Below are 12,009 nucleotides of genomic sequence, written 5' to 3'. Positions count from 1 at the left end.
GTCTCAAAACTCACAAAATCATTAAAAAAAAACGAACATCAACATCAGACATAAACTAAAGTAGTGAAGCCACAAAACAGCTTCAGTGAAACCTCCCGGCCGAGTCCAGCATGGGCACTGCGCATGCCCGAACTCTCAATGCCCTGGGAATGATTGACGTCAGCTCTGATCCAATAGCAAGAGAGGGATGGGCCTGGAGGACCGAGTGGTTGTAGCGGGACCTCCAACCAATCGGAGTGAATGAGGGGCGGGGTCTGAGCCCCGTCTCCCACGTGAGATGGAGCATGCGCTGTGCCGAGCACAGTTCAGGATTCAGGCGGTGGGCTGGAGATTCCTGGTCAGATCCCGCTCGGTGAGTCATGAGGGAGGGATGGAGCCGGCGGATGGGTCGGGAGGCTTCATAAACACTCCGTGTCACCCTGAATACGAATCTCGGATTTGTAGTTGAACCGGCGAAAGGTGGTCGGGCTTTTCACCGAGATAGGCCCGGGTGGCCTGGCGCATGCGTACGGAGCGAGAGTCCCTGCTTTGCTCCGCCTCCCATTCACTCTGATTGGCTGGAGGACCAGCCGATCCTGGTTAGTCCTCCAGCACCGCCCCCTGAGTTGGAGCAAACCCTTCAGCTTCATCCAACAGATAGAACATAGAAACATACAGCACAGAATAGGCCCTTCGGCGCACGATGCTGTGCCCAACCTTTGTCCTAGATTAATTCTAGATTATCATAGAATCTACAGTGCAGAAGGTGGCCACTCGGCCCATCGAGTCTGCACCGGCTCTTGGAAAGAGCACCCTACCCGAGGTCAACACCTCGACCCTATCCTCATAACCCAGTAACCACACCCAACACTAAGGGCAATTTATCATGGCCAATCCACTGAACCTGCACATTTTGGACTGTGGGAGGAAACCGGAGCACCCGGAGGAAACCCAGGTACACACGGGCAGGATGTGCAGCACTCCACATAGACATTGACCCAAGCCAGAAATCGAACCTGGGACCCTAGAGCTGTGAAGCCATTGTGCTATCAACAATGCTACTGTGCTGCCCTTAAGAACAAATTAATCTACACTTCATTATTCTACCATAATCCATGTACCTATCCAATAGCCGCTTGAAGGTCCCTAATGTTTCCGACTCAACTACTTCCACAGGCAGTGCATTCCATGCCCCCACTACTCTCTGGGTAAAGAACCTACCTCTGACATCCCTCCTTTATCTTCCACCATTCACCTTAAATTTATGTCCCCTTGTAATGGTTTGTTCCACCCGGGGAAAAAGTCTCTGACTGTCTTCTCTATCTCTTCCCCTGATCATCTTATAAACCTCTATCAAGTCGTCCCTCATCCTTCTCCGTTCTAATGAGAAAAACCCGAGAACCCTCAACCTTTCCTCATAAGACCTCCTCTCCATTCCAGGCAACATCCTGGTAAATTTGGGGCAGCATGGTAACATGGTGGTTAGCATAAATGCTTCACAGCTCCAGGGTCCCAGGATCGATTCCCGGCTGGGTCACTGTCTGTGCGGAGTCTGCACGTCCTCCCCGTGTGTGCGTGGGTTTCCTCCGGGTGCTCCGGTTTCCTCCCACAGTCCAAAGATGTGCGGTTAGGTGGATTGGCCATGCTAAATTGCCCGTAGTGTCCTAAAAAGTAAGGTTAAGGGGGGGGGGGGTTGTTGGGTTACGGGTATAGGGTGGATATGTGGGTTTGAGTAGGGTGATCATTGCTCGGCACAACATCGAGGGCCGAAGGGCCTGTTCTGTGCTGTACTGTTCTATGTTCTAAATCTCCTTTGCACCTTTTCCAAAGCTTCCACATCCTTCGTAAAATGAGGTGACCAGAACTGCACATCGTACTCCAAATGTGGCCTTACGAAGGTTTTGTACAGCTACATCATCACCTCATGGCTCTTAAATTCAATCCCTCTGCTCATGAACGCCAGCACACCATCGGGCTTCTTCACAGCTCCATCCACTTGAGTGGCAACTTTCAAAGATCTATGAACATAGACCCCAAGATCTCTCTGCTCCTCCACAATGCCAAGAACCCTTCCGTTAAACCCTGTATTCCGCATTCATGTTTGTCCTTCCAAAATGGACAACCTCACACTTATAGAACAGTACAGCACAGAACAGGCCCTTCGGCCCTCGATGTTGTGCCGAACAATGATCACCCCACTTAAACCCACGTAACCCGTATACCCGTAACCCAACAATCCCCCCATTAACCTTACACTACGGGCAATTTAGCATGGCCAATCCACCTAACCCGCACACCTTTGGACTGTGGGAGGAAACCGGAGCACCCGGAGGAAACCCACGCGCACACGGGGAGGACGTGCAGACTCCACACAGACAGTGACCCAGCCGGGAATCGAACCTGGGAACTTGGAGCTGTGAAGCATTGATGCTAACCACCATGCTACCGTGAGGCCCTTGTCAGGATAGAAGTCTTACAACACCAGGTTAAAGTCCAACAGCTTCAAATCACTAGCTTTCGGAGTACTGCTCCTTCCTCAGGTGAATGAAGAGGTATGATCTAGAAACATACATATAGACATAGTCAAAGATGCAAAACAATGCATTGAATGTGAGCATTTGCAGGTAATTAAGTCTTACAGAGACAGGGGTATAGCCTAGTTTGCGGGCTACTTGAATAAATGTACATTTCTATAAAACTTGCACTGCCACTATCTTTTAAAGCCAATGAAGTACTTTTGAAATATATTCACTGTTGTAACGTAAGAAGCTGTAAGTACGCATGTGTAATCACATTTAGTTTTAAAATTGTTATTTTCATAGTGTATTCACTGTCATTGGTAACAAGGTCAAGGAAGCCCTTTTATACCTCTAACACGTGGCATCCTGCATCCATTTCCCCTTCTGTACCTTTTCTATATTAACTATGCATTGATTTCATAGCAAAAAACACTTTTATACCTCTAACACGTGGCTTCCTGCAGCCATTTCACCTTGTGTACCTTTTCTATATTAACCATGTATTGATTTCATACCACAAAACAATAATTACATTTATGATTATTCAGTGGTGAACATTAATTATCATTAGTGAATTGGTGTATTCGGTAATTATATTGCAAAGGCTAGAAAGATCTTTATTTTTTAAAATAACACCTTCAACCAAAATGTTTCCAGAAACTGCAGAGCTATCAGAATTTGATTGAAAAAATAAATTACTTTGTAATTTTGTGAAGTTACTGGACATCATATTCTGCCAAGACTGTGGGCTAGGCAGTAGAGTAATGGTATTGTTACTGGGTGAGTAATCCAGAGACCCAGGTTAATGATCTGGGGATCTGGGATCGAATCTGCCTATGATAGATATTGAAATTGAATAAAAGTCTCAAAGTACAAGTCTAACGGTGACTTTGTCGATTGTTGTAAAAACCCGTCGGGTCCTTCAGGAAATAGAACATAGAACATAGAACGATACAGCGCAGTACAGGCCCTTCGGCCCTCGATGTTGCACCGGCATGGAAAAAAACTAAAGGCCATCTAACCTACACTATGCCCTTATCATCCATATGCTTATCCAATAAATTTTTAAATGCCCTCAATGTTGGCGAGTTCACGACTGTTGCAGGTAGGGCATTCCACGGCCTCACCACTCTTTGCGTAAAAAACCCACCTCTGACCTCTGTCCTATATCTATTACCCCTCAATTTAAGGCTATGTCCCCTCGTGCTAGCCACCTCCATCCGCGGGAGAAGGCTCTCGCTGTCCACCCTATCTAACCCTCTGATCATTTTGTATGCCTCTATTAAGTCACCTCTTAACCTTCTTCTCTCTAACAAAAACAACCTCAAGTCCATCAGCCTTTCCTCATAAGATTTTCCCTCCATACCAGGCAACATCCTGGTAAATTTCCTCTGCACCCGTTCCAAGGCTTCCACGTCCTTCCTATAATGAGGCGACCAGAACTGTACGCAATACTCCAAATGCGGCCGTACTAGAGTTTTGTACAACTGCAACATGACCTCATGGCTCCGGAACTCAATCCCTCTACCAATAAAGGCCAACACACCATAGGCCTTCTTCACAACCCTATCAACCTGGGTGGCAACTTTCAGGGATCTATGTACATGGACACCGAGATCCCTCTGCTCATCCACACTACCAAGAATTTTACCATTAGCCAAATATTCCGCATTCCTGTTATTCTTTCCAAAGTGAATCACCTCACACTTCTCCACATTAAACTCCATTTGCCACCTCTCAGCCCAGCTCTGCAGCTTATCTATGTCCCTCTGTAACCTGCAACATCCTTCCGCACTGTCTACAACTCCCGACTTTAGTGTCGTCTGCAAATTTACTCACCCATCCTTCTGCGCCCTCCTCTAGGTCATTTATAAAAATGACAAACAGCAACGGCCCCAGAACAGATCCTTGTGGTACGCCACTCGTAACTGAACTCCATTCTGAACATTTCCCATCAACTACCACTCTCTGTCTTCTTTCAACTAGCCAATTTCTGATCCACATCTCTAAATCACCCTCAATCCCCAGCCTCCGTATTTTCTGCAATAGCCGACCGTGGGGAACCTTATCAAACGCTTTACTGAAATCCATATACACCACATCAACTGCTCTACCCTCGTCTACCTGTTCAGTCACCTTCTCAAAGAACTCGATAAGGTTTGTGAGGCATGACCTACCCTTCACAAAACCATGCTGACTATCCCTAATCATATTATTCCTATCTAGATGATTATAAATCGTATCTTTTATAATCCTCTCCAAGACCTTACCCACCACAGACGTTAGGCTCACCGGCCTATAGTTACCGGGGTTATCTCTACTCCCCTTCTTGAACAAAGGGACCACATTTGCTATCCTCCAGTCCTCTGGCACTATTCCTGTAGCCAATGATGACCTAAAAATCAAAGCCAAAGGCTCAGCAATCTCTTCCCTGGCTTCCCAGAGAATCCTAGGATAAATCCCATCCGGCCCCGGGAACTTATCTATTTTCACCTTGTCCAGAATTGCCAACACTTCTTCCCTACGCACCTCAATGCCATCTATTCTAATAGCCTGGGTCTCAGCATTCTCCTCCACAATATTATCTTTTTCTTGAGTGAATACTGACGAAAAGTATTCATTTAGTATCTCGCTTATCTCCTCAGCCTCCACACACAACTTCCCACCACTGTCCTTGACTGGCCCTACTCTTACCCTAGTCATTCTTTTATTCCTGACATACCTATAGAAAGCTTTTGGTCCTACCTGCCAAAGACTTCTCATGTCCCCTCCTTGCTCTTCTCAGTTCTCTCTTTAAATCTGCTCTCCTTACGTGGCCTGGCCTACACGTGACTCCAGATCCGCAGCAATGTTGTGGTTGATTTGTAAGTGCCCTCTGAATAGCCTCACAAGACACACCGTCCAAGGGCAATTGGAATGAGCAGTAAATGCTGGTCCAGCCAGTGACCCCCACCTCCCATGATTGAAGAATTTTGAAGAAGGCTCAGTGAGGTACAGTGAAAAGTATTTTTTCCATATACATTTAGAGTACTGCTCCAATAAAGCTCAAAGGAAACTTGAGAAACAGAACCTCATCCTTGATCAGGCAATTTATCTTTTATTTGTATAAATTTAGAGTACCCGATTATTTTTTTTCCAAATTAAGGGGCAATTTAACATGGCCAATCCGCCTAACGTGCACAATTTTGTGTTGTGGGGTTGAAATCCATGCAGACATGGGGAAAATGTGCAAACTCCACACGGACAGTGATCCAGGGCCGGGATTCGAACCCGAGTCCACGGTGCCGCAGTCCCAGTGCTAACCACTGCGCCATATGGTGCCCTGTATTCATTAAAAATTACTGTATTAATTAGCTAAAAGTCTGCAACAGATGATTAAATAAGTGGTGATCATTAATTGAGTTACAATTAGTGAAACAATTTTTTTAATGCATTGGACGTGGGCGTTGCAGGCTGTGCCAGCATTTATTACCCATCCCTAATTGCCCTTGAGGGCTGGTAAGAGTCAACCACATTGCTCTGTGTCTGGAGTCACATGTTGGCCAGACTGGGTAAGGACGGCAGATTTCCCTCCCGAAAGTACATTAGTGAACCAGCTGGTTTAATAGACTTTTAATTCAAGAAATGTTATTGAGTTTAAATTCCATCACCTGTGGTAGTAGGATTCAAACCCGGGTCCCCAGATCATTATCCTGGGTTTATGGATGACTAGTCCAGCGACGATACCACTACACCACTGCCTACCCACTGTGTAACTGGTTAAAGCTCTTTCCACAGTCAGTTCACTGGAACACTCTCACTCGGGTGTGTGTTGTGTGGGTCTCAGTGCTTTTCCAGCCACACTGATGTTTCCACAGTCAGTTCACTGGAACACTCTCACTCGGGTGTGTGTTGTGTAGGTCTCGGGCTTTTTCAGTCACACTGATGTTTGAAATCTTTTCTCATTGAGAACAGAGAAACATTTCACCTTCCACCTTCGAAGGGTGATATTCAGGGCCTGATGAATCAACTGACTTCTGTCCGACCTTGATGCAATATTTAGTCTCAATTTACCGAATACAAACCTTCTATTGTCCCGTAAAAAGAGTTTACAAAACTACGGTACTGAGGACCCGGGTTTGAAACCTGGCCCTGGGTCAATGTCCGTATGGAGGTTCTGTTCCTCGAGTTTCGTTTGAGCTTTATTGGAGCAGTGCAGGAGGCTGTGGACAGAGTGGGAGTGGGGCAGGGAATTAAAATGTTAAAATGATCATAAACTCAGGATTATGTTTGCAGACTGAATGGTGATGTTCCACAGTCACCCAATCCTGATTTAATCTCAGTGTCGGGAAGACCAAATCATGAGCAGTGAATACACAATACTGGATGGCAAGAAGTACAAGTAAATCACTGTCACCTGGAAAGTGTGTTTGGAATCCTGGAATATGGGAAGGATGGCGATGAATTGGTGTTTGTTCCATCTGTTGTGTCTGCATGGAAATGATTTACAATGATGTTCATAAGAACACATGAAATGGAAGCGGGGGAGCCTAGATGACTCTTCAAGCCACTGCATTTCTTGCTGTCTGTAATCTGCCCGTTCAGGCATCATTCTGGTACACTTTCCTGTATCGTCCCCAGTCCTTCCAGATCCATTTTATGACATGGAGACATTAGCTCAACAATCCTGTGAACTAATTTAGTCTGGCCCAGTGTCACCGAAGAGAAATCCAGTCTTTCTCTGAACATTATTCTTGATGCCACAGCTACAGGTTAAGAGTTTAGCAGTACGGGGAAGAGGCAAGTTTGTAGATGCTCTGCAGTGTTACAGACTGGCTTGTTGGATCTTGTTCTGTCCCATCTTACATTCTGCTAACAGTAAAATTACTAAAATACTGCAACATACAGGCATTTGGTGCAACGGTGAGTTTGCTGCTCAGATTAGTTAAAGTCTCCAGATTGTAAAATGGATCTCGAAGGACTGGAGAAGATGCAGGAAAAGATATTTGAATTATGCCTGAACTGGCAGGTGACACCCAGCAAGAAAGATTGGACAGGGGATCACCTTTTCTTTGGAAAAGGGAATGAAGGATGGCCTGATCCTGCAAGATTATGAAATGGTTTGATATGATAGACAAGTGGAAGATGTTTCCACTGGATAAGAATAAATATGAGTTAGTCATTAATTAATTAAGTCCAATTCAGAGGGAGATCACTCACACACTTCATGTGTGCAAAGAAATGGAGCCGGTGGGTAGCCGGAGAGTAAATAGAAGCTGCGGAGTGACCTGGGGAGGCTTCAGAAAAACCCTGAGGAGGCTTCAACTCCCGAGTAAAATGTTAATGGTGCGGTCTTAACGGGCACCGAATAGAGTGAGAGCTGAGCGGTGACAGGCCCTGGTTACCGTCCGCCACCTTTACAGAGGACAAGGAGCCGCAGGGCACATGCATTGCGAGCCTGGACTGGATACCAACTCTCCCAGATTGACTGACTTGAGTCTCCAGGATTTTATTTTATTCATTTGTGGGAGTCACTGGCTGGGCCAACATTTATTGCCCATCCCTAATTTCCCTTAAACCGAGTGGCTGGCTCGGCCACCTCGGAGGGCATTTAAAGAATCAACCACATTGCTGTGGTTTGGAATCGTGTCGGCCAGACCAGGTAAGGATGGCAGATTTTCTTTTCTATTCATTCCCGGGATGTGGGTGTCGCTGGCTGGGCCAGCATTCACTGCCCAGCCCTAATTGCCCTTGAACTGAGTGCATCTCTGAGGGCATTTTAAGAGTCAACAAGCTGACTGTGGATCTGGAGTCACATGTAGGGCACACCAGGTAAGGATAGAAGATTTCCTTCACTGTAGGACATCAGCGAACTAGGTGGCTCTTTGCAACAACCAGCAATGGTTTCATGGCCACCACTGGACTTTCAATGAATTCAAAATTTTACTTTCTGCCTTGGTGAGATTCATGCCTGGGAAATCATTAGGACAGTAAAGAAGATTTTTTTTGTAATTTTCTTTTAACATTTCTCTTAAGCGGATATAAAAATATTGAAAATGGGATAAAGGTTGTTTCCAGACAGTCAATCACTGTTCTGCAAGGCAATGAGTCCTTTCGCTTCCCAATTGGCCGAGGAAGGCAGCGTGTCACAAGGATGGATGTGTTGACCGATTAATGGCTGGAGGATGGGGGCAGGTCATGTGATAAAACCTCCAGGAATACATTTAATCAAAGTTAGCAAGGAGAGAATGTTCTGAATTTCTATCCTAAACTGACAGTGAGGTTTCTGTAAATTTACAGGATATTGGAAGAGGAGGTTTAACAGACGGGAAACGCAAGCCAAACATCACATCGCGATCTGACAGTCTCTCGATTCATTAGAAACTGAATTTCAGCAGCATCTGGGTGTGGAAGGTAAAAGGTTTGTCTGTTCTGTCTGTGAGGGAAGATTTCAGGTCTCAGTTTGACTGGAAAAGCCCCGAGATTCTCAAACCCTGGTTGGACCAAACCTGGAGAACTGTGTTCAGTTCTGGGCAACAAACCTGAGGAAGGATAGAATGGCCTCGGAGGGAGTGTAGCACAGATTTACCTGAGTGATATCTGAACCCTCTGAGGTTAAATTACAAAACGAGATTACACAAACGAGTCAGAGACATGATGGCACAGAGAATGGCATTCGGCCCATTGAATCCATGCTAGCTCTCTGGAGCAATCCAGTCAGTCCCATTCTCCTGCTCCATCCCTGTATCCTCGCAGGTTTATTTCCCTCAAATCCAATTTCCTTTTGAAATCAAATGATTCATTGTGTCCATTTTCAAACTCCCTCATAGGCAGCAAGTTTCAGTTCATTGCCGCTTGCAGTGTAAAAACATACATGTCATATCTCCTGTTCCTTTTATACACAAACTAGGAACAGGCCACTCGGGCCCTCAAGCCTGATCAGCATTCAATAAGATTGCGGCTGATCTCATTCTAACCTCAACTATTAACCTCAACATTCAACCTCAACTGAGGGGCTGTTTAGCACAGGGCTAAATCGCTAGCTTTGAAAGCAGACCAAGGTTGGCCAGCAGCACGGTTCGATTCCCGTACCAGCCTCCCCGAACAGGCGTCGGAATGTGGCAACTAGGGGCTTTTCACAGTAACTTCATTGAAGCCTACTCGTGACGATAAGTAATTTTGATTTCATTTTTTTTCATTTGAACTCCACATTCCTGCCGACCCCGATAACCTTTCACCCCCTTGCCCATCAAGAATCTATCCAGCTCTGCCTTAAACATATTCAAGGACTTTGCTTCCTCTGCCTTTTAAGAAGTCTTACAACACTAGGTTTAAAGTCCAACAGGTTTGTTTCAAACCTGTTGAACTTTAACCTGTTGTTGCAAGACTTCTAACTGTGCTCACCCCAGTCCAACGCCATCATCTCCACATCATGACTGCCTTTTAAGGACACGAGTTCCAAATTCTTACAACCCTCAAGAGAATAAAAAATCCACATCTCCATCTGAAATGGGTGACCCCTTGTTTTGCAACAGTGATGCCCTTGTTCCAGATTCTCCCACAAGAGGAAACATCCTCTCCACATTGACCCTGTCAAAACCCCTCAGGATCTTATATAGTTCAATCCAGGTTTTACCCAAAACTTTCAATCTGTGTCCCGACTGCTTGTACAATCAGTGAATGGAAACAGTTTATTTGTCCACCTGAATGAAATCTTGACAATCTTGTGGACCTGAATCAAATCTCCCCTCAACCTCCTTTCCTGGAACCATTCTGGTAAATCTCCTCTGCATCTTCTCCAAGAACCTTCACATCCTTACGTTTTTTTTTAAATTTTAGAGTATCCAATTCATTTTTTTCCAATTAAGGGGCAATTTAGCGTGGCCAATCCACCTACCCTGCACATCTTTGGGTTGTGGGTGCAAAACCCACACAAACACAGGGAGAACGTGCAAACTCCACATGGACAGTGACCCAGAGCTGGCATCAAACCTGGGACCTCGGCGCTGTGAGGCAGCAGGGCTAACGTTCTGCACCAACGTGCTGCCCACTTCACATCCTTCCTGAAGTGTGGTGACCAGACCTTCATAAAATTCCTACAGTGCAGAATCATAGAATTCACAGTGCAGAAGGAGGCATTTCAGCCCATCAGGTCTGCACTGGCCCTTGCAAAGAGCACCCTCCTTCAACTTAAGCCCACGCCTCCACCTTGTCCCTGGAACCCAGTGACCCCAACTAACCTTTGGACACTAAGGGGCAATTTAGCATGGCCAATCCACCTAAGCTTCACATCTTGGAACTGTGGGAGGAAACCCGCGCAGACACGAGGAGAAAGTGCAAACTCCAGACATAGTCACACGAGACTCGAATTGAACCCGGGACCCTGGCGCTGTGAGGCAGCAGTGCTAACCACTTTGCCACCAGAAGCATAGTTTCAGTATCAATGTTTCAATTTATGAAGCTCAAAGTCCAATTTGCTTTGCCAACTAGGAGCTTAATATGTCTTGTAGATAGACTAAATTCCTCTTAACCTCTTTCTCTTCCCAAAGGGACCAGTCGGGTTTTTATAACAATCCAGCAGCTTTCATGGTCACTTTTTCCCAGAGCCGGCCTCACAAATGACCAGAATCATTCAGCAGTTTCACTACCTGCCTTTGTGTTTACGTGGGATCTCTCTCACTCCCTATTTTCTGTTTTCAATCAGTTTCACAGAGTGTTCGATGGGGAGGATTCAAAGTCCGGAAACTCAAACCAAGCATCACATCATGATCTGACAGAGTCCTCAATTTATCACATCCTGAATATCAGCGGATTTTGAACATGGAAGGAACAAGCATCATTTTTTTTTTTTTTAAATAATTTTTATTGAATTTTTCAAAATACAAACATTTTAACCCCCCCTACATTTACATTTAAATTATAACAAAACAAAGTCAAACCCCCCTACTTAACAAGAAAAAGAAAAAGAATCCCCCCCCCCCCCCCCCTACCCGCGCGTCCCCCCCCCCCCCCCCCCCCCCCCCCGCCGGCGAACCGACAGTCAGACCAACTTATCATTTCTAGCAGCGTCCTCGGGCAGGCCTTGCCCGTGCCACCGCCGCTACCGTACTTCCTTCGTCGTTGTCCCCCCTCCCCCCCCCCCCCCCTCCCCCCCTCCCGCCCTCCCCTCCCCTCCCGGGTTGCTGCTGTCATGGCCTCAGTTTCTATCTCTGATCCAAGAGGTCTAGGAAGGGTTGCCATCGCCTGGAAAACCCCTGCACCGACCCTCTCAGGGCGAATTTGATCCTTTCCAATTGGATGAAGTTTGCCATGTCGTTTAACCAGGTGTTAACACTCGGAGGCCTTTCGTCCCTCCACTGAATCAGGATCCTCCTCCGAGCCACCAAGGACGCAAAGGCTAATATTCCAGCCTCCCTCGCCTCCTGTACCCCCGGTTCCACCCCAACCCCGAAGATCGCAAGTCCCCATCCTGGCTTGACCCTGGACCCCACCACTCTCGACACCGTCCCTGCCACCCCCTTCCAGAACTCCT

General features: G+C 46.3%; 1 long non-coding RNA gene across 1 annotated transcript; it reads left to right on the top strand.

Annotated features, from left to right (window-relative positions):
* Positions 1-285: 285 nt before the first annotated feature.
* Positions 286-11,230, top strand: LOC119961467. The gene is made up of 3 exons (XR_005459667.1): positions 286-352; positions 8,778-8,891; positions 11,182-11,230. It is a non-coding gene; the product is annotated as an uncharacterized LOC119961467 (long non-coding RNA).
* The last annotated feature ends 779 nt before the right edge of the window (positions 11,231-12,009 follow it).

Source organism: Scyliorhinus canicula, unplaced genomic scaffold, assembly GCF_902713615.1.
Source record: "Scyliorhinus canicula unplaced genomic scaffold, sScyCan1.1, whole genome shotgun sequence".
NCBI classification, from domain to species: domain Eukaryota; kingdom Metazoa; phylum Chordata; class Chondrichthyes; order Carcharhiniformes; family Scyliorhinidae; genus Scyliorhinus; species Scyliorhinus canicula.
Note: the sequence above shows the minus strand (reverse complement) of the source record. Positions and strands in the feature narration are given on the sequence as shown.